This window comes from Puntigrus tetrazona, chromosome 4, assembly GCF_018831695.1.
Source record: "Puntigrus tetrazona isolate hp1 chromosome 4, ASM1883169v1, whole genome shotgun sequence".
NCBI classification, from domain to species: Eukaryota; Metazoa; Chordata; class Actinopteri; order Cypriniformes; family Cyprinidae; genus Puntigrus; species Puntigrus tetrazona.
Genome location: NC_056702.1, coordinates 26,188,931 through 26,211,440, shown reverse-complemented (window position 1 = coordinate 26,211,440; position 22,510 = coordinate 26,188,931). Strand labels below are relative to the sequence as shown.

At 50.2% G+C, this 22,510-nt stretch overlaps 36 non-coding genes and 1 pseudogene across 36 annotated transcripts; 30 read left to right on the top strand and 7 right to left on the bottom strand.

Annotated features, from left to right (window-relative positions):
- The first annotated feature begins 2,862 nt into the window (after window positions 1–2,862).
- On the top strand, window positions 2,863–2,967 carry LOC122343924. Its single transcript, XR_006250904.1, has one exon. It is a non-coding gene; the product is annotated as a U6 spliceosomal RNA (small nuclear RNA).
- A 568-nt stretch (window positions 2,968–3,535) lies between these two features.
- On the top strand, window positions 3,536–3,607 carry trnaq-cug. Its single transcript has one exon. It is a non-coding gene; the product is annotated as a tRNA-Gln (tRNA).
- A 542-nt stretch (window positions 3,608–4,149) lies between these two features.
- On the top strand, window positions 4,150–4,231 carry trnas-gcu. The gene has a single exon. It is a non-coding gene; the product is annotated as a tRNA-Ser (tRNA).
- Window positions 4,232–4,590: 359 nt separating this feature from the next.
- On the bottom strand, window positions 4,591–4,731 carry LOC122343905. The gene has a single exon (XR_006250887.1). It is a non-coding gene; the product is annotated as a U4 spliceosomal RNA (small nuclear RNA).
- A 637-nt stretch (window positions 4,732–5,368) lies between these two features.
- Window positions 5,369–5,481, top strand: LOC122343922 (annotated as a pseudogene).
- A 693-nt stretch (window positions 5,482–6,174) lies between these two features.
- Window positions 6,175–6,246, top strand: trnaq-cug. The gene has a single exon. It is a non-coding gene; the product is annotated as a tRNA-Gln (tRNA).
- Window positions 6,247–6,583: 337 nt separating this feature from the next.
- Window positions 6,584–6,658, top strand: trnap-agg. The gene has a single exon. It is a non-coding gene; the product is annotated as a tRNA-Pro (tRNA).
- Window positions 6,659–7,232: 574 nt separating this feature from the next.
- On the bottom strand, window positions 7,233–7,372 carry LOC122343898. The gene has a single exon (XR_006250880.1). It is a non-coding gene; the product is annotated as a U4 spliceosomal RNA (small nuclear RNA).
- A 601-nt stretch (window positions 7,373–7,973) lies between these two features.
- LOC122343918 lies at window positions 7,974–8,081 on the top strand. Its single transcript, XR_006250899.1, has one exon. It is a non-coding gene; the product is annotated as a U6 spliceosomal RNA (small nuclear RNA).
- Window positions 8,082–8,772: 691 nt separating this feature from the next.
- Window positions 8,773–8,844, top strand: trnaq-cug. The gene has a single exon. It is a non-coding gene; the product is annotated as a tRNA-Gln (tRNA).
- A 337-nt stretch (window positions 8,845–9,181) lies between these two features.
- Window positions 9,182–9,256, top strand: trnap-agg. Its single transcript has one exon. It is a non-coding gene; the product is annotated as a tRNA-Pro (tRNA).
- A 140-nt stretch (window positions 9,257–9,396) lies between these two features.
- Window positions 9,397–9,475, top strand: trnas-gcu. The gene has a single exon. It is a non-coding gene; the product is annotated as a tRNA-Ser (tRNA).
- Window positions 9,476–9,831: 356 nt separating this feature from the next.
- Window positions 9,832–9,972, bottom strand: LOC122343904. Its single transcript, XR_006250886.1, has one exon. It is a non-coding gene; the product is annotated as a U4 spliceosomal RNA (small nuclear RNA).
- Window positions 9,973–10,578: 606 nt separating this feature from the next.
- On the top strand, window positions 10,579–10,685 carry LOC122343916. Its single transcript, XR_006250897.1, has one exon. It is a non-coding gene; the product is annotated as a U6 spliceosomal RNA (small nuclear RNA).
- A 693-nt stretch (window positions 10,686–11,378) lies between these two features.
- On the top strand, window positions 11,379–11,450 carry trnaq-cug. Its single transcript has one exon. It is a non-coding gene; the product is annotated as a tRNA-Gln (tRNA).
- Window positions 11,451–11,790: 340 nt separating this feature from the next.
- On the top strand, window positions 11,791–11,861 carry trnap-agg. Its single transcript has one exon. It is a non-coding gene; the product is annotated as a tRNA-Pro (tRNA).
- A 143-nt stretch (window positions 11,862–12,004) lies between these two features.
- trnas-gcu lies at window positions 12,005–12,083 on the top strand. The gene has a single exon. It is a non-coding gene; the product is annotated as a tRNA-Ser (tRNA).
- A 354-nt stretch (window positions 12,084–12,437) lies between these two features.
- Window positions 12,438–12,578, bottom strand: LOC122343903. Its single transcript, XR_006250885.1, has one exon. It is a non-coding gene; the product is annotated as a U4 spliceosomal RNA (small nuclear RNA).
- A 604-nt stretch (window positions 12,579–13,182) lies between these two features.
- Window positions 13,183–13,289, top strand: LOC122343915. The gene has a single exon (XR_006250896.1). It is a non-coding gene; the product is annotated as a U6 spliceosomal RNA (small nuclear RNA).
- A 688-nt stretch (window positions 13,290–13,977) lies between these two features.
- trnaq-cug lies at window positions 13,978–14,049 on the top strand. Its single transcript has one exon. It is a non-coding gene; the product is annotated as a tRNA-Gln (tRNA).
- Window positions 14,050–14,385: 336 nt separating this feature from the next.
- Window positions 14,386–14,458, top strand: trnap-agg. Its single transcript has one exon. It is a non-coding gene; the product is annotated as a tRNA-Pro (tRNA).
- Window positions 14,459–14,599: 141 nt separating this feature from the next.
- trnas-gcu lies at window positions 14,600–14,682 on the top strand. The gene has a single exon. It is a non-coding gene; the product is annotated as a tRNA-Ser (tRNA).
- Window positions 14,683–15,034: 352 nt separating this feature from the next.
- On the bottom strand, window positions 15,035–15,174 carry LOC122343895. The gene has a single exon (XR_006250879.1). It is a non-coding gene; the product is annotated as a U4 spliceosomal RNA (small nuclear RNA).
- A 606-nt stretch (window positions 15,175–15,780) lies between these two features.
- On the top strand, window positions 15,781–15,888 carry LOC122343917. Its single transcript, XR_006250898.1, has one exon. It is a non-coding gene; the product is annotated as a U6 spliceosomal RNA (small nuclear RNA).
- Window positions 15,889–16,576: 688 nt separating this feature from the next.
- trnaq-cug lies at window positions 16,577–16,648 on the top strand. Its single transcript has one exon. It is a non-coding gene; the product is annotated as a tRNA-Gln (tRNA).
- A 340-nt stretch (window positions 16,649–16,988) lies between these two features.
- Window positions 16,989–17,060, top strand: trnap-agg. The gene has a single exon. It is a non-coding gene; the product is annotated as a tRNA-Pro (tRNA).
- A 140-nt stretch (window positions 17,061–17,200) lies between these two features.
- trnas-gcu lies at window positions 17,201–17,282 on the top strand. Its single transcript has one exon. It is a non-coding gene; the product is annotated as a tRNA-Ser (tRNA).
- Window positions 17,283–17,636: 354 nt separating this feature from the next.
- LOC122343902 lies at window positions 17,637–17,777 on the bottom strand. Its single transcript, XR_006250884.1, has one exon. It is a non-coding gene; the product is annotated as a U4 spliceosomal RNA (small nuclear RNA).
- A 599-nt stretch (window positions 17,778–18,376) lies between these two features.
- Window positions 18,377–18,483, top strand: LOC122343914. Its single transcript, XR_006250895.1, has one exon. It is a non-coding gene; the product is annotated as a U6 spliceosomal RNA (small nuclear RNA).
- Window positions 18,484–19,172: 689 nt separating this feature from the next.
- On the top strand, window positions 19,173–19,244 carry trnaq-cug. Its single transcript has one exon. It is a non-coding gene; the product is annotated as a tRNA-Gln (tRNA).
- Window positions 19,245–19,580: 336 nt separating this feature from the next.
- Window positions 19,581–19,652, top strand: trnap-agg. The gene has a single exon. It is a non-coding gene; the product is annotated as a tRNA-Pro (tRNA).
- Window positions 19,653–19,793: 141 nt separating this feature from the next.
- On the top strand, window positions 19,794–19,874 carry trnas-gcu. The gene has a single exon. It is a non-coding gene; the product is annotated as a tRNA-Ser (tRNA).
- Window positions 19,875–20,233: 359 nt separating this feature from the next.
- On the bottom strand, window positions 20,234–20,373 carry LOC122343908. Its single transcript, XR_006250890.1, has one exon. It is a non-coding gene; the product is annotated as a U4 spliceosomal RNA (small nuclear RNA).
- Window positions 20,374–20,976: 603 nt separating this feature from the next.
- On the top strand, window positions 20,977–21,087 carry LOC122343920. The gene has a single exon (XR_006250901.1). It is a non-coding gene; the product is annotated as a U6 spliceosomal RNA (small nuclear RNA).
- Window positions 21,088–21,778: 691 nt separating this feature from the next.
- On the top strand, window positions 21,779–21,850 carry trnaq-cug. Its single transcript has one exon. It is a non-coding gene; the product is annotated as a tRNA-Gln (tRNA).
- Window positions 21,851–22,190: 340 nt separating this feature from the next.
- Window positions 22,191–22,262, top strand: trnap-agg. Its single transcript has one exon. It is a non-coding gene; the product is annotated as a tRNA-Pro (tRNA).
- Window positions 22,263–22,405: 143 nt separating this feature from the next.
- trnas-gcu lies at window positions 22,406–22,484 on the top strand. The gene has a single exon. It is a non-coding gene; the product is annotated as a tRNA-Ser (tRNA).
- The last annotated feature ends 26 nt before the right edge of the window (window positions 22,485–22,510 follow it).

Genomic DNA, 22,510 nt, shown 5'->3' with positions numbered 1-22,510 from the left:
CTGTGTGCCTTCGATCTGGAGCAGGATCGTCTGTGTTTCGCGGTCCAATCGCCGAGCTCGCTTTCCATTTTTGACAATGGATTTAACGGCCAACCGCTACGCGCTTGGGAAAGGAAAGTACAAAGGAAAGTAATACATCAATTAACCATAGATATATAACGTGCAGTTACAAAACTGTAGTTACTATGAAGAAACATACGTTTAACCACAGTTTTGAACTGAATTAACAATCGTTTATTTTTTTTTGTCATTATTACACACTAAATGTAGTAACTAACATAACAGTAAATTGGCATAATCGGATGTAACTATTCAAACTAAACAAAAACTAATCTTACCTCTATTGTAAGCGCATTTAGTCATAATAATGTTCAAATACTGTATAATTGAAGTGTAACACTTTAAAAACAAGGTTTATTTATTATTTATTTGTAGTAAAATAATTTTCATTTGCTGTAATGAGTGCCATTATTTAGTTACCTTGAATGTGTGTATATATATATATATATATAATTGTATCATTATAAACAAATTGAAATTGGCTGTGTAGTTGTCTAGTGCTTGCAAAAATGCACATTATTTAGAGTTATTTCCAAATTATGTTTAGATGAGTACCAAGCCAAAGACCCACAAGGCCATGGGTGATGTCGAGTGGATGAACAGGTTGAGGGCTTTTGCAAGCTCTGGTGCATGGCCTTCTGGAGGCAACAGACCAGCACCACGGCAGCGGACGTGGTATGACCTCTACCAGAAGGTAAAGTTACCAGTTAAAGTGACTTTTATGTTCATCATTTTTTTATTATACAGTTTAATTGGAGTCTATTATGTACTTTGTGTGTGTGTGTGTGCGCATGTGTCCGTGTCCGTGTGTGTTTGTGTTCACCTGGTATTTATCACGTTATTGTGTCGTCACAAGGATGGGAATACCAGTAAATTTTGTAAATCATATCAAACAAATCCAAGATTTGTTTCATTTACAGGTTTTGATTCACCTCCGTACAATGTAATGAGATACTGTAACTTTACCTTCTGGTAGAGGTCATACCACGTCCGCTGCCGTGGTGCTGGTCTGTTGCCTCCAGAAGGCCATGCACCAGAGCTTGCAAAAGCCCTCAACCTGTTCATCCACTCGACATCACCCATGGCCTTGTGGGTCTTTGGCTTGGTACTCATCTAAACACAATTTGGAAATAACTCTAAATAATGTGCATTTTTGCAAGCACACTAGACAACTACACAGCCAATTTCAATTTGTTTATACGATGACAATTATATATATATATATACACATTCAAGGTAATTAAATAATGGCACTCATTACAGCAAATGAAAATTATTTTACTACAAATAAATAATAAATAAACCTTGTTTTTAAAGTGTTACACTTCAATTATACAGTATTTGAACATTATTATGACTAAATGCGCTAACAATAGAGGTAAGATTAGTTTTTGTTTAGTTTGAATAGTTACATCCGATTATGCCAATTTACTGTTATGTTAGTTACTACATTTAGTGTGTAATAATGACAAAAAAATAAACGCATTGTTAATTCAGTTCAAACTGTGGTTAAACGTATGTTTCTTCATAGTAACTACAGTTTTGTAACTGCACGTTTATATATCTATGGTTAATTGATGTATTACTTTCCTTTGTCATTTAAAATGATTATGTTTAGCACTTGCATATGTGTTTATACAAATAGTAATCAATCTGCAAACACAAAACAGGATTACTACATTCACACTATAGCAAAACAACAAACTTTGATGTAAAAATGATTGTTTTTTACCCAAAATAAACTTTTAAAAATCTTGTGAAACTATGCTAACAAAAACACTTTTACTACACTTCCACTATAGTAAATATTGCACATGGTAAATGTTTACAAGCTGCCACGTTGTTTTTTTTTCATTCAGATTTTTATGTATAGCAATACTTTGTTTATACAGTTGAAACTTACTAAATGGAATGTAATAACTAAGATTAAAGGCAAACAACGCGACGACAAACACGTCATGGTTACTACACCACACGTCACTCAAGTCAAATCATTTTGAATTTCCCCGGGGAATTTAATGACAGTTGTAACGCTTTTTCCCGAGATATAAAACGACTAAATGGAATGTAATAAATAAGATTAAAGGCAAATTGTAATTATAGAGAAGATGTTCAAAAGTCGTTACGGAAGTCATAGTTTTTAAACATAAAAACATGAACGATGACTTAAAACGTAATGAATTATCAGCTCAAAAACATAGCAAACGGTGAGGAAAAACATTTAATACTTACTTTGTCGAATTATGCAATTTTCTTCTGTCGATATTGAAATCTGTCAATTTTCCTCAGGACTGCGTAAAGTCTGCTCCCAACACAATGGATAGCGCGGCAGTCGGCTTGCCTCAACAATGGACAGCTCGCGCGCTCTGATTGGCTCCTCAACAATGGACAGCTCGGCGCTCTGATTGGCTCCCGTCCATTCTCAAAAGCGCGACGCTGCGGTTGGCCGTTTCGTCCATTGTCAAAATGGAAAGCGAGCTCGGCGATTGGACGCGAAACACAGACGATCCTGCTCCAGGTAGTGCCCGCAGCTGTCACCCGGTCTGACTGGTTTGTTTTTTCTCCTTTCCTGCCACCCCTGTTTTGAGAAAGGCAGAGGCCACGCCCCCTTTTGCAATAGGTCTCCGGTGCCATGGACAGGTGTGTCCAGCCCCTTGCCTCAGCGGACGCTGCCGTGTACTGTACTGCACCCCAGTACAGCACGGTATACGAGGTGTCGAGGCGGCTCGATGGACCCTACCACCTTGGCGAGAGCTCGCAGGGACCGAAGGGTACACATACCTGGAGCCGAGCAGCAGTCTTGTGCTCGCCACGGCAGCACATATACTAAAATTGGATCGATACAGAAGATTAGCATGGCCCCTGCGAAAGGATGACACGCAAATCCGTGAAGCGCTCCATCTTTTCAGTCACGATGCTCGTGCTCCTCCACTCTTTCTGCCCTAGCGTCGTGAAAATAGGTTGAATGTACATTCGGGCCGTTGGTTGGCGATGGGCTGCTAATTCAGTGGTTTGATGGGCTGCTCCATTTGTGCTCTGCGCGTGGGTTCGAATTCCATCCTCTTCGCTGATGCCTTTCCAGGTAGCCAACCCAGAGCTCTGCAGCTCTGCTTTCCGCCCACCTCTTGTTCTAGAAAGGCAGAGGCCACGCCCCTTTTGCAATAGTACTCCGGTGCCATGTCCAGACAGATGCTGTCTCTAGCACCCCAGGTGTATCGTTTGGGCACAGTTCTGAAGCTTGCAGGTTTCAGCCTTACTGCACCCCAAAAAGTGCAGACACGCTTGATGCACCAGTTCTGACTGTGGCATGGTTTCCCGCCTCTTTCTACCTTACTGGTTTCCATAGTGTATCAGTCAGCATTCTGCACTTTGAATCCAGCGATACCAAATCTTGACTGTGTCTTCTTGCCAGAGAGAAGAAAGGTCCATCCTTGTCAGATCTTGCTCTCTGGCCTTCCAGAAGCAACCCAGCTAGGGTTCCATGGTGTAATGGTCAGCATTCTGGACTCTGAATCCAGCGATCCGAGTTCAAATCTCGGTGGAACCTCAGTGACTGAAGAGCTCAAGCTCTGAGGGCCATCTGACCATTTAAGCAGCATCCTCCCTAAAATCCATCTACATGTTAGGCCCAGCCCCATTTTTCAATCCATTCAGAGACCGCCTGTCATTTGTTTGCCTTTGACACTGTGTCGAGGGCTTCAATTATTTCCATGTTAGTCTGAGTTCCTTATTTGTCTTTCATTTCTTGTGTTTAACTACTTTCATGACAAAAATTCCCTTATTTTGTAGTTGCTGTAGATGTTCTTTTCCTTTCTCTCTGCTAGGGAGGTGCCAAAGGGGTTCCTGCAGAAGACCCCTGTTCAGGGCCCAGTAGGCTCGTTGGTCTAGGGGTATGATTCTCGCTTAGGAGTGCGAGAGGTCCCGGGTTCAAATCCTGATTTGAGCCCGCCAGCAGCTTCTTCAGAAGCAGCCTTCTGTTCGCTTCTCTTTGACACTGCTAGGCCCTTGTTTTCTGTCAATGTCTGTTCTTTCCATTTTGACTCCTCCTTTCAGGTCTTCTTCCAAAGAGTCGCTGCTGGCGTGGCCATCGGCGAGGTGGCCGAGTGGTTAAGGCGATGGACTGCTAATCCATTGTGCTCTGCACGCGTGGGTTCGAATCCCATCCTCGTCGCTTGGTGTCTTTCCAGGTGGCCAACCCAGAGCTCTGCAGCTTTGTTTTCTGACCCAGGCCATTCACTTCTTTGCGTGCCCTACTAACCAGCTGATGATAAGGGGCGTGTCCGGATTGGACTGCTTAGCCGTTTTGCTCTACACGCGTGGGTTTGGAAGACCATCCTCACCGGACAATTCTTGTCCAATTCTTTTTAGAATCCAATCTGGCAAACACCATCGCTTTACACCTTTCGTTCATCTTCCTTGTCCGACACGCTCAATGCAGTTCCTCGGCTGCACAAAGGTCGAAAACCTGCACGTGATTGAAAAAAGAGAAGAGAAAGAAGAAGAGCTTATCTTTTTCAACCAAACGCAAAGCCTCCGGACAGGCTGGCAAAAATTGCCAAGGCTGACTGTATTTCAAGTCATCCCGGCGAGGTATTGGGTAAAGTTTTCAACCAGCAATGATCGCGCCTCGGATGAGCCTCATAGGCTACAATATTGCCTCTGCGAAAGAATGCCCACGAGGTGCGCGACCTCTTCAGCCCACCTAAGTGGACGTGGACCGACAGGGTGGTAACAAGCTTCAAACCGCCGCGCAGTCAGCCTTCTGGCCTAGGGGGCTGCAAAGAGTGTCTGCTAACCCAGAGGACCCAGTATTCATCGCAGCTCAGTCGCAGGGTTACCTCCCGCATCCACCCTACCATTTACAACACGTTACGCTGGATCCCGGTCTGCCCGTCTCAGCGTGGGAGCGCTTGCTTTTAAAATCGTTCCCCATCTCCTTTGCCCTAGAGATATTTCACCACAACCCAGCTGCAGTTCTTACATGTATTTAACTGCCCGCAGCTGTCACCAGTCTGACTGGTTTTGTTTTCTCTCCTTTCCTGCCACCCCTTGTTTTGAGAAAGGCAGAGGCCACGCCCCCTTTGCAATAGGTCTCGGTGCCATGGACAGGTGTGTCCAGCCCCCTTGCCTCAGCGGACGCTGCCGCGTGTACTGTACTGCACCCCAGTACAGCACGCGGTATCATCGAGAGGTCCACTCCGGTCTATACGTGTCGACGTCTATCGAGCGGCTCGATGGACCCTACCACCTTGGCGAGAGCTCTTCGCAGGGAGCCCGGAAGGGTACACATACCTGGAGCCGAGCAGCAGTCTTGTGCTCGCCACGGCAGGACATGTACTAAAATTGGATCGATACAGAGAAGATTAGCATGGCCCCTGCGAAAGGATGACACGCCAAATCCGTGAAGCGCTCCATCTTTTCAGTCACGATGCTCGTGCTCCTCCACTCTTTCTGCCCTAGCGTCGTGAAAATAGGTTGAATGTACATTCGGGCGTTGAAAGGCGATCTGGCAAAAAACGGCCAAGTCTGGATTTGCAGACCGGCCAACAACGAGGTGGCAGAGTGGTTAAGGCGATGGGCTGCTAATCCATTTGTGCTCTGCACGCATGGGTTCGAATTCCATCCTCTTCGCTTGATGTCTTTCCAGGTAGCCAACCCAGAGCTCAGCAGCTCTGCTTTCCGCCCACCTCTTGTTCTGAGAAAGGCAGAGGCCACACCCCCCTTTTGCAATAGTACTCCGGTGCCATGGACAGATGTGTCCAGCCCCTTACCTCAGCGGATGCTGCCGTTGTACTCTACTGCACCCCAGGTGTATCGTTTGGGCACAGTTCTGAAGCTTGCAGGTTTCAGCCTTTTCTACCTTGCCAAAAAAGTGCAGACACCCTACTGATGCTACCAATTTGACTGTGGCACTTTCCATCCCGTCACTCTCTCTCTCCGCGGAATCCCCTGGTTTCCATAGTGTATCGGTCAGCATTCTGCACTTTGAATCCAGCGATCCGAGTCCAAATCTCGGTGGAACCTCAGTGTCTTCTTGCCAGAGAAGAAAGGTCAACCGAATCCCTTGAGAGATGCTTGTTTTGTGGCCTTCTGAGCACAAGCAACCGCAGCTAGGGTTCCATGGTGTAATGGTTAGCACTCTGGACTCTGAATCCAGCGATCCGAGTTCAAATCTCGGTGGGACCTGTTTTAGATGAAGAACTGACCGAGAGCTCAAGCTCTGAGGGCCATCTGACCATTTAAGCAGCATCCTCCTAAAATCCATCTACATGTTAGGCCCAGCCCCAGTTTTCAATCCATTCAGAGACCGCCTGTCATTTGTTTGCCTTTGACACTGTGTCGAGGGCTTCAATTATTTCCATGTTAGTACGAGTTCCTTATTTGTCTTTCATTTCTTGTGTTTAACTACTTTCATGACAAAAATTCCCTTATTTTGTAGTTGCTGTAGATGTTCTTTTCCTTTCTCTCTGCTAGGGAGGTGCCAAAGGGGTTCCTGCAGAAGACCCCTGTTCAGGGCCCAGTAGGCTCGTTGGTCTAGGGGGTATGATTCTCGCTTAGGGTGCGAGAGGTCCCGGGTTCAAATCCCGGACGAGGCCCGCCAGCAGCTTCTTCAGAAGCAGCCTTCTGTTCGCTTCTCTTTGACACTGCTAGGCCCTTGTTTTCTGTCAATGTCTGTTCTTTCCATTTTGACTCCTCCTTTCAGGTCTTCTTCCAAAAGTCGCTGCGGCGTGGCCATCGGCGAGGTGGCGAGTGGTTAAAGCGATGGACTGCTAATCCATTGTGCTCTCTGCGCGTGGGTTCGAATCCCATCCTCGTCGCTTGGTGTCTTTCAGGTGGCCAACCCAGAGCTCTGCAGCTTTGTTTTCTGACCCAGGCCATTCACTTCTTTGCGTGCCCTACTAACCAGCTGATGATAAGGGGCGTGTCGGATTGGACTGCTTAGCCGTTTTGCTCTACACGCGTGGGTTTGGAAGACCATCCTCACGGACAATTCTTGTCCAATTCTTTTTAGAATCCAATCTGGCAAACACCATCGCTTTACACCTTTCGTTCATCTTCCTTGTCCGACACGCTCAATGCAGTTCCTCGGCTGCACAAAGGTCGAAAACCTGCGTGATTGAAAAAGAGAAGAGAAAGAAGAAGAGCTTATCTTTTTCAACCAAGCGCCAAAGCCTCCGGACAGGCTGGCAAAAATTGCCAAGGCTGACTGTATTTCAAGTCATCCGGCGAGGTATTGGGTAAAGTTTTCAACCAGCAATGATCGCGCCTCGGATGAGCCTCATAGGCTACAATATTGCCTCTGCGAAAGAATGCCCACGAGTGCGCGACCTCTTCAGCCCACCTAAGTGGGCGTGGACCGACAGGGTGGTAACAAGCTTCAAACCGCCGCGCAGTCAGCCTTCTGGCCTGGGGGCTGCAAAGAGTGTCTGCTAACCCAGAGGACCCAGTATTCATCGCAGCTCAGTCGCAGGGTTACCTCCGCATCCACCCTACCATTTACAACACGTTACGCTGGATCCCGGTCTGCCCGTCTCAGCGTGGGAGCGCTTGCTTTTTAAAATCGTTCCCCATCTCCTTTGCCCTAGAGATATTTCACCACAACCCAGCTGCAGTTCTTACATGTATTTAACTGCCCGCAGCTGTCACCGGTCTGACTGGTTTTGTTTTCTCTCCTTTCCTGCCACCCCTTGTTTTGAGAAAGGCAGAGGCCACGCCCCCTTTTGCAATAGGTCTCGGTGCCATGGACAGGTGTGTCCAGCCCCTTGCCTCAGCGGGCGCTGCCGTGTACTATACTGCACCCCAGTACAGCCACGGTATCTGAGGTGTCGAGGCGGCTCGATGGACCCTACCACCTTGGCGAGAGCTCGCGGGGACCCGAAGGGTACACATACCTGGAGCCGAGCAGCAGTCTTGTGCTCGCCGCGGCAGCACATATACTAAAATTGGATCGATACAGAGAAGATTAGCATGGCCCCTGCGAAAGGATGACACGCCAAATCCGTGAAGCGCTCCATCTTTTCAGTCACGATGCTCGTGCTCCTCCACTCTTTCTGCCTAGCGTCGTGAAAATAGGTTGAATGTACATTCGGGCGTTGAAAGGCGATCTGGCAAAAAAGCGGCCAAGTCGGATTTGCAGACCGGCCAACAGCGAGGTGGCAGAGTGGTTAAGGCGATGGGCTGCTAATCCATTGTGCTCTCTGCGCATGGGTTCGAATTCCATCCTCTTCGCTTGATGTCTTTCCAGGTAGCCAACCCAGAGCTCAGCAGCTCTGCTTTCCGCCCACCTCTTGTTCTGAGAAAGGCAGAGGCCCGCCCCCTTTTGCAATAGTACTCCGGTGCCATGGACAGATGTGTCCAGCCCCTTACCTCAGCGGATGCTGCCGTTGTACTCTACTGCACCCCAGGTGTATCGTTTGGGCACAGTTCTGAAGCTTGCAGGTTTCAGCCTTTTCTACCTTGCCAAAAAAAGTGCAGACACCCTACTGATGCTACCAATTTGACTGTGGCACTTTCCATCCCGTCACTCTCTCTCTCCGCGGAATCCCCTGGTTTCCATAGTGTATCGGTCAGCATTCTGCACTTTGAATCCAGCGATCCGAGTCCAAATCTCGGTGGAACCTCAGTGTCTTCTTGCCAGAGAAGAAAGGTCAACCGAATCCCTTGAGAGATGCTTGCTTTTGTGGCCTTCTGAGCACAAGCAACCGCAGCTAGGGTTCCATGGTGTAATGGTTAGCACTCTGGACTCTGAATCCAGCGATCCGAGTTCAAATCTCGGTGGGACCTGTTTTAGATGAAGAACTGACCGAGAGCTCAAGCTCTGAGGGCCATCTGACCATTTAAGCAGCATCCTCCTAAAATCCATCTACATGTTAGGCCCAGCCCCAGTTTTCAATCCATTCAGAGACCGCCTGTCATTTGTTTGCCTTTGACACTGTGTCGAGGGCTTCAATTATTTCCATGTTAGTCTGAGTTCCTTATTTGTCTTTCATTTCTTGTGTTTAACTACTTTCATGACAAAAATTCCCTTATTTTGTAGTTGCTGTAGATGTTCTTTTCCTTTCTCTCTGCTAGGGAGGTGCCAAAGGGGTTCCTGCAGAAGACCCCTGTTCAGGGCCCAGTAGGCTCGTTGGTCTAGGGGGTATGATTCTCGCTTAGGGTGCGAGAGGTCCCGGGTTCAAATCCCGGACGAGGCCCGCCAGCAGCTTCTTCAGAAGCAGCCTTCTGTTCGCTTCTCTTTGACACTGCTAGGCCCTTGTTTTCTGTCAATGTCTGTTCTTTCCATTTTGACTCCTCCTTTCAGGTCTTCTTCCAAAGAGTCGCTGCGGCGTGGCCATCGGCGAGGTGGCGAGTGGTTAAGGCGATGGACTGCTAATCCATTGTGCTCTGCGCGTGGGTTCGAATCCCATCCTCGTCGCTTGGTGTCTTTCCAGGTGGCCAACCCAGAGCTCTGCAGCTTTGTTTTCTGACCCAGGCCATTCACTTCTTTGCGTGCCCTACTAACCAGCTGATGATAAAGGCGTGTCGGATTGGACTGCTTAGCCGTTTTGCTCTACTGCGCGTGGGTTTGGAAGACCATCCTCACGGACAATTCTTGTCCAATTCTTTTTAGAATCCAATCTGGCAAACACCATCGCTTTACACCTTTCGTTCATCTTCCTTGTCCGACACGCTCAATGCAGTTCCTCGGCTGCACAAAGGTCAAAAACCTGCACGTGATTGAAAAAGAGAGAGAAAGAAGAAGAGCTTATCTTTTTCAACCAAGCGCCAAAGCCTCCGGACAGGCTGGCAAAAATTGCCAAGGCTGACTGTATTTCAAGTCATCCCGGCGAGGTATTGGGTAAAGTTTTCAACCAGCAATGATCGCGCCTCGGATGAGCCTCATAGGCTACAATATTGCCTCTGCGAAAGAATGCCCACGAGGTGCGCGACCTCTTCAGCCCACCTAAGTGGACGTGGACCGACAGGGTGGTAACAAGCTTCAAACCGCCGCGCAGTCAGCCTTCTGGCCTAGGGGGCTGCAAAGAGTGTCTGCTAACCCAGAGGACCCAGTATTCATCGCAGCTCAGTCGCAGGGTTACCTCCCGCATCCACCCTACCATTTACAACACGTTACGCTGGATCCCGGTCTGCCCGTCTCAGCGTGGGAGCGCTTGCTTTTAAAATCGTTCCCCATCTCCTTTGCCCTAGAGATATTTCACCACAACCCAGCTGCAGTTCTTACATGTATTTAACTGCCCGCAGCTGTCACCAGTCTGACTGGTTTTGTTTTCTCTCCTTTCCTGCCACCCCTTGTTTTGAGAAAGGCAGAGGCCACGCCCCCTTTTGCAATAGGTCTCCGGTGCCATGGACAGGTGTGTCCAGCCCCTTGCCTCAGCGGGCGCTGCCTCGTGTACTACTGTACTGCACCCCAGTACAGCACGGTATCTGAGTGTCGAGGCGGCTCGATGGACCCTACCACCTTGGCGAGAGCTCGCGGGGACCGAAGGGTACACATACCTGGAGCCGAGCAGCAGTCTTGTGCTCGCCACGGCAGCACATATACTAAAATTGGATCGATACAGAGAAGATTAGCATGGCCCCTGCGAAAGGATGACACGCAAATCCGTGAAGCGCTCCATCTTTTCAGTCACGATGCTCGTGCTCCTCCACTCTTTCTGCCCTAGCGTCGTGAAAATAGGTTGAATGTACATTCGGGCGTTGAAAGGCGATCTGGCAAAAAGCGGCCAAGTCGGATTTGCAGACCGGCCAACAACGAGGTGGCAGAGTGGTTAAGGCGATGGGCTGCTAATCCATTGTGCTCTGCTGCGCATGGGTTCGAATTCCATCCTCTTCGCTTGATGTCTTTCCAGGTAGCCAACCCAGAGCTCAGCAGCTCTGCTTTCCGCCCACCTCTTGTTCTGAGAAAGGCAGAGGCCACGCCCCCTTTTGCAATAGTACTCGGTGCCATGGACAGATGTGTCCAGCCCCTTACCTCAGCGGATGCTGCCGTTGTACTCTACTGCACCCCAGGTGTATCGTTTGGGCACAGTTCTGAAGCTTGCAGGTTTCAGCCTTTTCTACCTTGCCAAAAAAAAGTGCAGACACCCTACTGATGCTACCAATTTGACTGTGGCACTTTCCATCCCGTCACTCTCTCTCTCCGCGGAATCCCCTGGTTTCCATAGTGTATCGGTCAGCATTCTGCACTTTGAATCCAGCGATCCGAGTCCAAATCTCGGTGGAACCTCAGTGTCTTCTTGCCAGAGAAGAAAGGTCAACCGAATCCCTTGAGAGATGCTTGCTTTTGTGGCCTTCTGAGCACAAGCAACAGCAGCTAGGGTTCCATGGTGTAATGGTTAGCACTCTGGACTCTGAATCCAGCGATCCGAGTTCAAATCTCGGTGGGACCTGTTTTAGATGAAGAACTGACCGAGAGCTCAAGCTCTGAGGGCCATCTGACCATTTAAGCAGCATCCTCCCTAAAATCCATCTACATGTTAGGCCCAGCCCCAGTTTTCAATCCATTCAGAGACCGCCTGTCATTTGTTTGCCTTTGACACTGTGTCGAGGGCTTCAATTATTTCCATGTTAGTACGAGTTCCTTATTTGTCTTTCATTTCTTGTGTTTAACTACTTTCATGACAAAAATTCCCTTATTTTGTAGTTGCTGTAGATGTTCTTTTCCTTTCTCTCTGCTAGGGAGGTGCCAAAGGGGGTTCCTGCAGAAGACCCCCTGTTCAGGGCCCAGTAGGCTCGTTGGTCTAGGGTATGATTCTCGCTTAGGGTGCGAGAGGTCCCGGGTTCAAATCCCGGACGAGCCCGCCAGCAGCTTCTTCAGAAGCAGCCTTCTGTTCGCTTCTCTTTGACACTGCTAGGCCCTTGTTTTCTGTCAATGTCTGTTCTTTCCATTTTGACTCCTCCTTTCAGGTCTTCTTCCAAAGAGTCGCTGCTGCGGGTGGCCATCGACGAGGTGGCGAGTGGTTAAGGCGATGGACTGCTAATCCATTGTGCTCTGCGCGTGGGTTCGAATCCCATCCTCGTCGCTTGGTGTCTTTCCAGGTGGCCAACCCAGAGCTCTGCAGCTTTGTTTTCTGACCCAGGCCATTCACTTCTTTGCGTGCCCTACTAACCAGCTGATGATAAGGGGCGTGTCGGATTGGACTGCTTAGCCGTTTTGCTCTACTGCGCGTGGGTTTGGAAGACCATCCTCACGGACAATTCTTGTCCAATTCTTTTTAGAATCAATCTGGCAAACACCATCGCTTTACACCTTTCGTTCATCTTCCTTGTCCGACACGCTCAATGCAGTTCCTCGGCTGCACAAAGGTCAAAAACCTGCGTGATTGAAAAAGAGAAGAGAAAGAAGAAGAGCTTATCTTTTTCAACCAAACGCAAAGCCTCCGGACAGGCTGGCAAAAATTGCCAAGGCTGACTGTATTTCAAGTCATCCCGGCGAGGTATTGGGTAAAGTTTTCAACCAGCAATGATCGCGCCTCGGATGAGCCTCATAGGCTACAATATTGCCTCTGCGAAAGAATGCCCACGAGTGCGCGACCTCTTCAGCCCACCTAAGTGGGCGTGGACCGACAGGGTGGTAACAAGCTTCAAACCGCCCGCGCAGTCAGCCTTCTGGCCTAGGGGGCTGCAAAGAGTGTCTGCTAACCCAGAGGACCCAGTATTCATCGCAGCTCAGTCGCAGGGTTACCTCCCGCATCCACCCTACCATTTACAACACGTTACGCTGGATCCCGGTCTGCCCGTCTCAGCGTGGGGCGCGCTGCTTTTAAAATCGTTCCCCATCTCCTTTGCCCTAGAGATATTTCACCACAACCCAGCTGCAGTTCTTACATGTATTTAACTGCCCGCAGCTGTCACCGGTCTGACTGGTTTTGTTTTTCTCTCCTTTCCTGCCACCCCTTGTTTTGAGAAAGGCAGAGGCCACGCCCCCTTTTGCAATAGGTCTCCGGTGCCATGGACAGGTGTGTCCAGCCCCTTGCCTCAGCGGACGCTGCCGTGTACTGTACTGCACCCCAGTACAGCACGGTATACTGAGTGTCGAGGCGGCTCGATGGACCCTACCACCTTGGCGAGAGCTCGCGGGGACCCGAAGGGTACACATACCTGGAGCCGAGCAGCAGTCTTGTGCTCGCCACGGCAGCACATATACTAAAATTGGATCGATACAGAGAAGATTAGCATGGCCCCTGCGAAAGGATGACACGCAAATCCGTGAAGCGCTCCATCTTTTCAGTCACGATGCTCGTGCTCCTCCACTCTTTCTGCCTAGCGTCGTGAAAATAGGTTGAATGTACATTCGGGCGTTGAAGGCGATCTGGCAAAAAAGCGGCCAAGTCGGATTTGCAGACCGGCCAACAACGAGGTGGCAGAGTGGTTAAGGCGATGGGCTGCTAATCCATTTGTGCTCTGCGCGCATGGGTTCGAATTCCATCCTCTTCGCTTGATGTCTTTCCAGGTAGCCAACCCAGAGCTCAGCAGCTCTGCTTTCCGCCCACCTCTTGTTCTGAGAAAGGCAGAGGCCACGCCCCCTTTTGCAATAGTACTCGGTGCCATGGACAGATGTGTCCAGCCCCTTACCTCAGCGGATGCTGCCGTTTGTACTCTACTGCACCCCAGGTGTATCGTTTGGGCACAGTTCTGAAGCTTGCAGGTTTCAGCCTTTTCTACCTTGCCAAAAAAAGTGCAGACACCCTACTGATGCTACCAATTTGACTGTGGCACTTTCCATCCCGTCACTCTCTCTCTCCGGAATCCCTGGTTTCCATAGTGTATCGGTCAGCATTCTGCACTTTGAATCCAGCGATCCGAGTCCAAATCTCGGTGGAACCTCAGTGTCTTCTTGCCAGAGAAGAAAGGTCAACGAATCCCTTGAGAGATGCTTGCTTTTGTGGCCTTCTGAGCACAAGCAACCGCAGCTAGGGTTCCATGGTGTAATGGTTAGCACTCTGGACTCTGAATCCAGCGATCCGAGTTCAAATCTCGGTGGGACCTGTTTTAGATGAAGAACTGACCGAGAGCTCAAGCTCTGAGGGCCATCTGACCATTTAAGCAGCATCCTCCTAAAATCCATCTACATGTTAGGCCCAGCCCCAGTTTTCAATCCATTCAGAGACCGCCTGTCATTTGTTTGCCTTTGACACTGTGTGAGGGCTTCAATTATTTCCATGTTAGTCTGAGTTCCTTATTTGTCTTTCATTTCTTGTGTTTAACTACTTTCATGACAAAAATTCCCTTATTTTGTAGTTGCTGTAGATGTTCTTTTCCTTTCTCTCTGCTAGGGAGGTGCCAAAGGGGTTCCTGCAGAAGACCCCTGTTCAGGGCCCAGTAGGCTCGTTGGTCTAGAGGGTATGATTCTCGCTTAGGGTGCGAGAGGTCCCGGGTTCAAATCCCGGACAGGCCCGCCAGCAGCTTCTTCAGAAGCAGCCTTCTGTTCGCTTCTCTTTGACACTGCTAGGCCCTTGTTTTCTGTCAATGTCTGTTCTTTCCATTTTGACTCCTCCTTTCAGGTCTTCTTCCAAAGAGTCGCTGCGGCGTGGCCATCGGCGAGGTGGCGAGTGGTTAAGGCGATGGACTGCTAATCCATTGTGCTCTGCACGCGCGTGGGTTCGAATCCCATCCTCGTCGCTTGGTGTCTTTCCAGGTGGCCAACCCAGAGCTCTGCAGCTTTGTTTTCTGACCCAGGCCATTCACTTCTTTGCGTGCCCTACTAACCAGCTGATGATAAGGGGCGTGTCGGATTGGACTGCTTAGCCGTTTTGCTCTACGCGTGGGTTTGGAAGACCATCCTCACGGACAATTCTTGTCCAATTCTTTTTAGAATCCAATCTGGCAAACACCATCGCTTTACACCTTTCGTTCATCTTCCTTGTCCGACACGCTCAATGCAGTTCCTCGGCTGCACAAAGGTCGAAAACCTGCGTGATTGAAAAAGAGAAGAGAAAGAAGAAGAGCTTATCTTTTTCAACCAAGCGCAAAGCCTCCGGACAGGCTGGCAAAAATTGCCAAGGCTGACTGTATTTCAAGTCATCCGGCGAGGTATTGGGTAAAGTTTTCAACCAGCAATGATCGCGCCTCGGATGAGCCTCATAGGCTACAATATTGCCTCTGCGAAAGAATGCCCACGAGGTGCGCGACCTCTTCAGCCCACCTAAGTGGGCGTGGACCGACAGGGTGGTAACAAGCTTCAAACCGCCGCGCAGTCAGCCTTCTGGCCTGGGGGCTGCAAAGAGTGTCTGCTAACCCAGAGGACCCAGTATTCATCGCAGCGCAGCTCAGTCGCAGGGGTTACCTCCGCATCCACCCTACCATTTACAACACGTTACGCTGGATCCCGGTCTGCCCGTCTCAGCGTGGGAGCGCGCTGCTTTTAAAATCGTTCCCCATCTCCTTTGCCCTAGAGATATTTCACCACAACCCAGCTGCAGTTCTTACATGTATTTAACTGCCCGCAGCTGTCACCAGTCTGACTGGTTTTGTTTTCTCTCCTTTCCTGCCACCCCTTGTTTTGAGAAAGGCAGAGGCCACGCCCCCTTTTGCAATAGGTCTCGGTGCCATGGACAGGTGTGTCCAGCCCCCTTGCCTCAGCGGGCGCTGCCGTGTACTGTACTGCACCCCAGTACAGCACGGTATCTGAGTGTCGAGGCGGCTCGATGGACCCTACCACCTTGGCGAGAGCTCGCGGGGACCGAAGGGTACACATACCTGGAGCCGAGCAGCAGTCTTGTGCTCGCCACGGCAGCACATATACTAAAATTGGATCGATACAGAGAAGATTAGCATGGCCCCTGCGAAAGGATGACACGCCAAATCCGTGAAGCGCTCCATCTTTTCAGTCACGATGCTCGTGCTCCTCCACTCTTTCTGCCTAGCGTCGTGAAAATAGGTTGAATGTACATTCGGGCGTTGAAAGGCGATCTGGCAAAAAAGCGGCCAAGTCGGATTTGCAGACCGGCCAACAACGAGGTGGCAGAGTGGTTAAGGCGATGGGCTGCTAATCCATTGTGCTCTGCGCATGGGTTCGAATTCCATCCTCTTCGCTTGATGTCTTTCCAGGTAGCCAACCCAGAGCTCAGCAGCTCTGCTTTCCGCCCACCTCTTGTTCTGAGAAAGGCAGAGGCCACGCCCCCTTTTGCAATAGTACTCGGTGCCATGGACAGATGTGTCCAGCCCCTTACCTCAGCGGATGCTGCCGTTTGTACTCTACTGCACCCCAGGTGTATCGTTTGGGCACAGTTCTGAAGCTTGCAGGTTTCAGCCTTTTCTACCTTGCCAAAAAAGTGCAGACACCCTACTGATGCTACCAATTTGACTGTGGCACTTTCCATCCCGTCACTCTCTCTCTCCGCGGAATCCCTGGTTTCCATAGTGTATCGGTCAGCATTCTGCACTTTGAATCCAGCGATCCGAGTCCAAATCTCGGTGGAACCTCAGTGTCTTCTTGCCAGAGAAGAAAGGTCAACCGAATCCCTTGAGAGATGCTTGCTTTTGTGGCCTTCTGAGCACAAGCAACCGCAGCTAGGGTTCCATGGTGTAATGGTTAGCACTCTGGACTCTGAATCCAGCGATCCGAGTTCAAATCTCGGTGGGACCTGTTTTAGATGAAGAACTGACCGAGAGCTCAAGCTCTGAGGGCCATCTGACCATTTAAGCAGCATCCTCCCTAAAATCCATCTACATGTTAGGCCCAGCCCCAGTTTTCAATCCATTCAGAGACCGCCTGTCATTTGTTTGCCTTTGACACTGTGTCGAGGGCTTCAATTATTTCCATGTTAGTACGAGTTCCTTATTTGTCTTTCATTTCTTGTGTTTAACTACTTTCATGACAAAAATTCCCTTATTTTGTAGTTGCTGTAGATGTTCTTTTCCTTTCTCTCTGCTAGGGAGGTGCCAAAGGGGGTTCCTGCAGAAGACCCCCTGTTCAGGGCCCAGTAGGCTCGTTGGTCTAGGGGTATGATTCTCGCTTAGGGTGCGAGAGGTCCCGGGTTCAAATCCCGGACGAGCCCGCCAGCAGCTTCTTCAGAAGCAGCCTTCTGTTCGCTTCTCTTTGACACTGCTAGGCCCTTGTTTTCTGTCAATGTCTGTTCTTTCCATTTTGACTCCTCCTTTCAGGTCTTCTTCCAAAAGTCGCTGCGGCGTGGCCATCGGCGAGGTGGCGAGTGGTTAAGGCGATGGACTGCTAATCCATTGTGCTCTGCTGCGCGTGGGTTCGAATCCCATCCTCGTCGCTTGGTGTCTTTCCAGGTGGCCAACCCAAGAGCTCTGCAGCTTTGTTTTCTGACCCAGGCCATTCACTTCTTTGCGTGCCCTACTAACCAGCTGATGATAAGGGCGTGTCGGATTGGACTGCTTAGCCGTTTTGCTCTACACGCGTGGGTTTGGAAGACCATCCTCACGGACAATTCTTGTCCAATTCTTTTAGAATCCAATCTGGCAAACACCATCGCTTTACACCTTTCGTTCATCTTCCTTGTCCGACACGCTCAATGCAGTTCCTCGGCTGCACAAAGGTCAAAAACCTGCACGTGATTGAAAAAAGAAGAGAAAGAAGAAGAGCTTATCTTTTTCAACCAAACGCAAAGCCTCCGGACAGGCTGGCAAAAATTGCCAAGGCTGACTGTATTTCAAGTCATCCCGGCGAGGTATTGGGTAAAGTTTTCAACCAGCAATGATCGCGCCTCGGATGAGCCTCATAGGCTACAATATTGCCTCTGCGAAAGAATGCCCACGAGGTGCGCGACCTCTTCAGCCCACCTAAGTGGGCGTGGACCGACAGGGTGGTAACAAGCTTCAAACCGCGCGCAGTCAGCCTTCTGGCCTAGGGGGCTGCAAAGAGTGTCTGCTAACCCAGAGGACCCAGTATTCATCGCAGCTCAGTCGCAGGGTTACCTCCCGCATCCACCCTACCATTTACAACACGTTACGCTGGATCCCGGTCTGCCCGTCTCAGCGTGGGAGCGCTTGCTTTTAAAATCGTTCCCCATCTCCTTTGCCCTAGAGATATTTCACCACAACCCAGCTGCAGTTCTTACATGTATTTAACTGCCCGCAGCTGTCACCGGTCTGACTGGTTTTGTTTTCTCTCCTTTCCTGCCACCCCTTGTTTTGAGAAAGGCAGAGGCCACGCCCCCTTTTGCAATAGGTCTCGGTGCCATGGACAGGTGTGTCCAGCCCCTTGCCTCAGCGGGCGCTGCCGTGTACTGTACTGCACCCCAGTACAGCACGGTATCTGAGTGTCGAGGCGGCTCGATGGACCCTACCACCTTGGCGAGAGCTCGCGGGGACCCGAAGGGTACACATACCTGGAGCGAGCAGCAGTCTTGTGCTCGCCACGGCAGCACATATACTAAAATTGGATCGATACAGAGAAGATTAGCATGGCCCCTGCGAAAGGATGACACGCAAATCCGTGAAGCGCTCCATCTTTTCAGTCACGATGCTCGTGCTCCTCCACTCTTTCTGCCTAGCGTCGTGAAAATAGGTTGAATGTACATTCGGGCGTTGAAAGGCGATCTGGCAAAAAAGCGGCCAAGTCGGATTTGCAGACCGGCCAACAACGAGGTGGCAGAGTGGTTAAGGCGATGGGCTGCTAATCCATTTGTGCTCTGCGCATGGGTTCGAATTCCATCCTCTTCGCTTGATGTCTTTCCAGGTAGCCAACCCAGAGCTCAGCAGCTCTGCTTTCCGCCCACCTCTTGTTCTGAGAAAGGCAGAGGCCACGCCCCCTTTTGCAATAGTACTCCGGTGCCATGGACAGATGTGTCCAGCCCCTTACCTCAGCGGATGCTCGTTTGTACTCTACTGCACCCCAGGTGTATCGTTTGGGCACAGTTCTGAAGCTCGCAGGTTTCAGCCTTTTCTACCTTGCCAAAAAAGTGCAGACACCCTACTGATGCTACCAATTTGACTGTGGCACTTTCCATCCCGTCACTCTCTCTCTCCGCGGAATCCCCTGGTTTCCATAGTGTATCGGTCAGCATTCTGCACTTTGAATCCAGCGATCCGAGTCCAAATCTCGGTGGAACCTCAGTGTCTTCTTGCCAGAGAAGAAAGGTCAACCGAATCCCTTGAGAGATGCTTGCTTTTGTGGCCTTCTGAGCACAAGCAACCGCAGCTAGGGTTCCATGGTGTAATGGTTAGCACTCTGGACTCTGAATCCAGCGATCCGAGTTCAAATCTCGGTGGGACCTGTTTTAGATGAAGAACTGACCGAGAGCTCAAGCTCTGAGGGCCATCTGACCATTTAACAGCATCCTCCTAAAATCCATCTACATGTTAGGCCCAGCCCCAGTTTTCAATCCATTCAGAGACCGCCTGTCATTTGTTTGCCTTTGACACTGTGTCGAGGGCTTCAATTATTTCCATGTTAGTACGAGTTCCTTATTTGTCTTTCATTTCTTGTGTTTAACTACTTTCATGACAAAAATTCCCTTATTTTGTAGTTGCTGTAGATGTTCTTTTCCTTTCTCTCTGCTAGGGAGGTGCCAAAGGGGTTCCTGCAGAAGACCCCTGTTCAGGGCCCAGTAGGCTCGTTGGTCTAGGGGTATGATTCTCGCTTAGGGTGCGAGAGGTCCCGGGTTCAAATCCCGGACGAGCCCGCCAGCAGCTTCTTCAGAAGCAGCCTTCTGTTCGCTTCTCTTTGACACTGCTAGGCCCTTGTTTTCTGTCAATGTCTGTTCTTTCCATTTTGACTCCTCCTTTCAGGTCTTCTTCCAAAGAGTCGCTGCGGCGTGGCCATCGGCGAGGTGGCGAGTGGTTAAGGCGATGGACTGCTAATCCATTGTGCTCTCTGCGCGTGGGTTCGAATCCCATCCTCGTCGCTTGGTGTCTTTCCAGGTGGCCAACCCAGAGCTCTGCAGCTTTGTTTTCTGACCCAGGCCATTCACTTCTTTGCGTGCCCTACTAACCAGCTGATGATAAGGGGCGTGTCGGATTGGACTGCTTAGCCGTTTTGCTCTACTGCGCGTGGGTTTGGAAGACCATCCTCACCGGACAATTCTTGTCCAATTCTTTTTAGAATCCAATCTGGCAAACACCATCGCTTTACACCTTTCGTTCATCTTCCTTGTCCGACACGCTCAATGCAGTTCCTCGGCTGCACAAAGGTCGAAAACCTGCACGTGATTGAAAAAAAGAAGAGAAAGAAGAAGAGCTTATCTTTTTCAACCCAAGCGCAAAGCCTCCGGACAGGCTGGCAAAAATTGCCAAGGCTGACTGTATTTCAAGTCATCCCGCGAGGTATTGGGTAAAGTTTTCAACCAGCAATGATCGCGCCTCGGATGAGCCTCATAGGCTACAATATTGCCTCTGCGAAAGAATGCCCACGAGGTGCGCGACCTCTTCAGCCCACCTAAGTGGACGTGGACCGACAGGGTGGTAACAAGCTTCAAACCGCCGCGCAGTCAGCCTTCTGGCCTGGGGGCTGCAAAGAGTGTCTGCTAACCCAGAGGACCCAGTATTCATCGCAGCTCAGTCGCAGGGTTACCTCCGCATCCACCCTACCATTTACAACACGTTACGCTGGATCCCGGTCTGCCCGTCTCAGCGTGGGAGCGCTTTGCTTTTAAAATCGTTCCCCATCTCCTTTGCCCTAGAGATATTTCACCACAACCCAGCTGCAGTTCTTACATGTATTTAACTGCCCGCAGCTGTCACCGGTCTGACTGGTTTTGTTTTTCTCTCCTTTCCTGCCACCCCTTGTTTTGAGAAAGGCAGAGGCCACGCCCCCTTTTGCAATAGGTCTCGGTGCCATGGACAGGTGTGTCCAGCCCCTTGCCTCAGCGGGCGCTGCGTGTACTGTACTGCACCCCAGTACAGCACGGTATCTGAGGAGTGTCGAGGCGGCTCGATGGACCCTACCACCTTGGCGAGAGCTCGCGGGGACCCGAAGGGTACACATACCTGGAGCCGAGCAGCAGTCTTGTGCTGCTCGCCACGGCAGCACATATACTAAAATTGGATCGATACAGAGAAGATTAGCATGGCCCCTGCGAAAGGATGACACGCCAAATCCGTGAAGCGCTCCATCTTTTCAGTCACGATGCTCGTGCTCCTCCACTCTTTCTGCCTAGCGTCGTGAAAATAGGTTGAATGTACATTCGGGCGTTGAAAGGCGATCTGGCAAAAGCGGCCAAGTCGGATTTGCAGACCGGCCAACAACGAGGTGGCAGAGTGGTTAAGGCGATGGGCTGCTAATCCATTGTGCTCTGCTGCGCATGGGTTCGAATTCCATCCTCTTCGCTTGATGTCTTTCCAGGTAGCCAACCCAGAGCTCAGCAGCTCTGCTTTCCGCCCACCTCTTGTTCTGAGAAAGGCAGAGGCCACGCCCCCTTTTGCAATAGTACTCCGGTGCCATGGACAGATGTGTCCAGCCCCTTACCTCAGCGGATGCTGCCGTTGTACTCTACTGCACCCCAGGTGTATCGTTTGGGCACAGTTCTGAAGCTTGCAGGTTTCAGCCTTTTCTACCTTGCCAAAAAAAGTGCAGACACCCTACTGATGCTACCAATTTGACTGTGGCACTTTCCATCCCGTCACTCTCTCTCTCCGCGGAATCCCCTGGTTTCCATAGTGTATCGGTCAGCATTCTGCACTTTGAATCCAGCGATCCGAGTCCAAATCTCGGTGGAACCTCAGTGTCTTCTTGCCAGAGAAGAAAGGTCAACCGAATCCCTTGAGAGATGCTTGCTTTTGTGGCCTTCTGAGCACAAGCAACCGCAGCTAGGGTTCCATGGTGTAATGGTTAGCACTCTGGACTCTGAATCCAGCGATCCGAGTTCAAATCTCGGTGGGACCTGTTTTAGATGAAGAACTGACCGAGAGCTCAAGCTCTGAGGGCCATCTGACCATTTAAGCAGCATCCTCCCTAAAATCCATCTACATGTTAGGCCCAGCCCCAGTTTTCAATCCATTCAGAGACCGCCTGTCATTTGTTTGCCTTTGACACTGTGTCGAGGGCTTCAATTATTTCCATGTTAGTCTGAGTTCCTTATTTGTCTTTCATTTCTTGTGTTTAACTACTTTCATGACAAAAATTCCCTTATTTTGTAGTTGCTGTAGATGTTCTTTTCCTTTCTCTCTGCTAGGGAGGTGCCAAAGGGGGTTCCTGCAGAAGACCCCCTGTTCAGGGCCCAGTAGGCTCGTTGGTCTAGGGGTATGATTCTCGCTTAGGGTGCGAGAGGTCCCGGGTTCAAATCCCGGACGAGCCCGCCAGCAGCTTCTTCAGAAGCAGCCTTCTGTTCGCTTCTCTTTGACACACTGCTAGGCCCTTGTTTTCTGTCAATGTCTGTTCTTTCCATTTTGACTCCTCCTTTCAGGTCTTCTTCCAAAGAGTCGCTGCGGCGTGGCCATCGGCGAGGTGGCGAGTGGTTAAGGCGATGGACTGCTAATCCATTGTGCTCTGCGCGTGGGTTCGAATCCCATCCTCGTCGCTTGGTGTCTTTCCAGGTGGCCAACC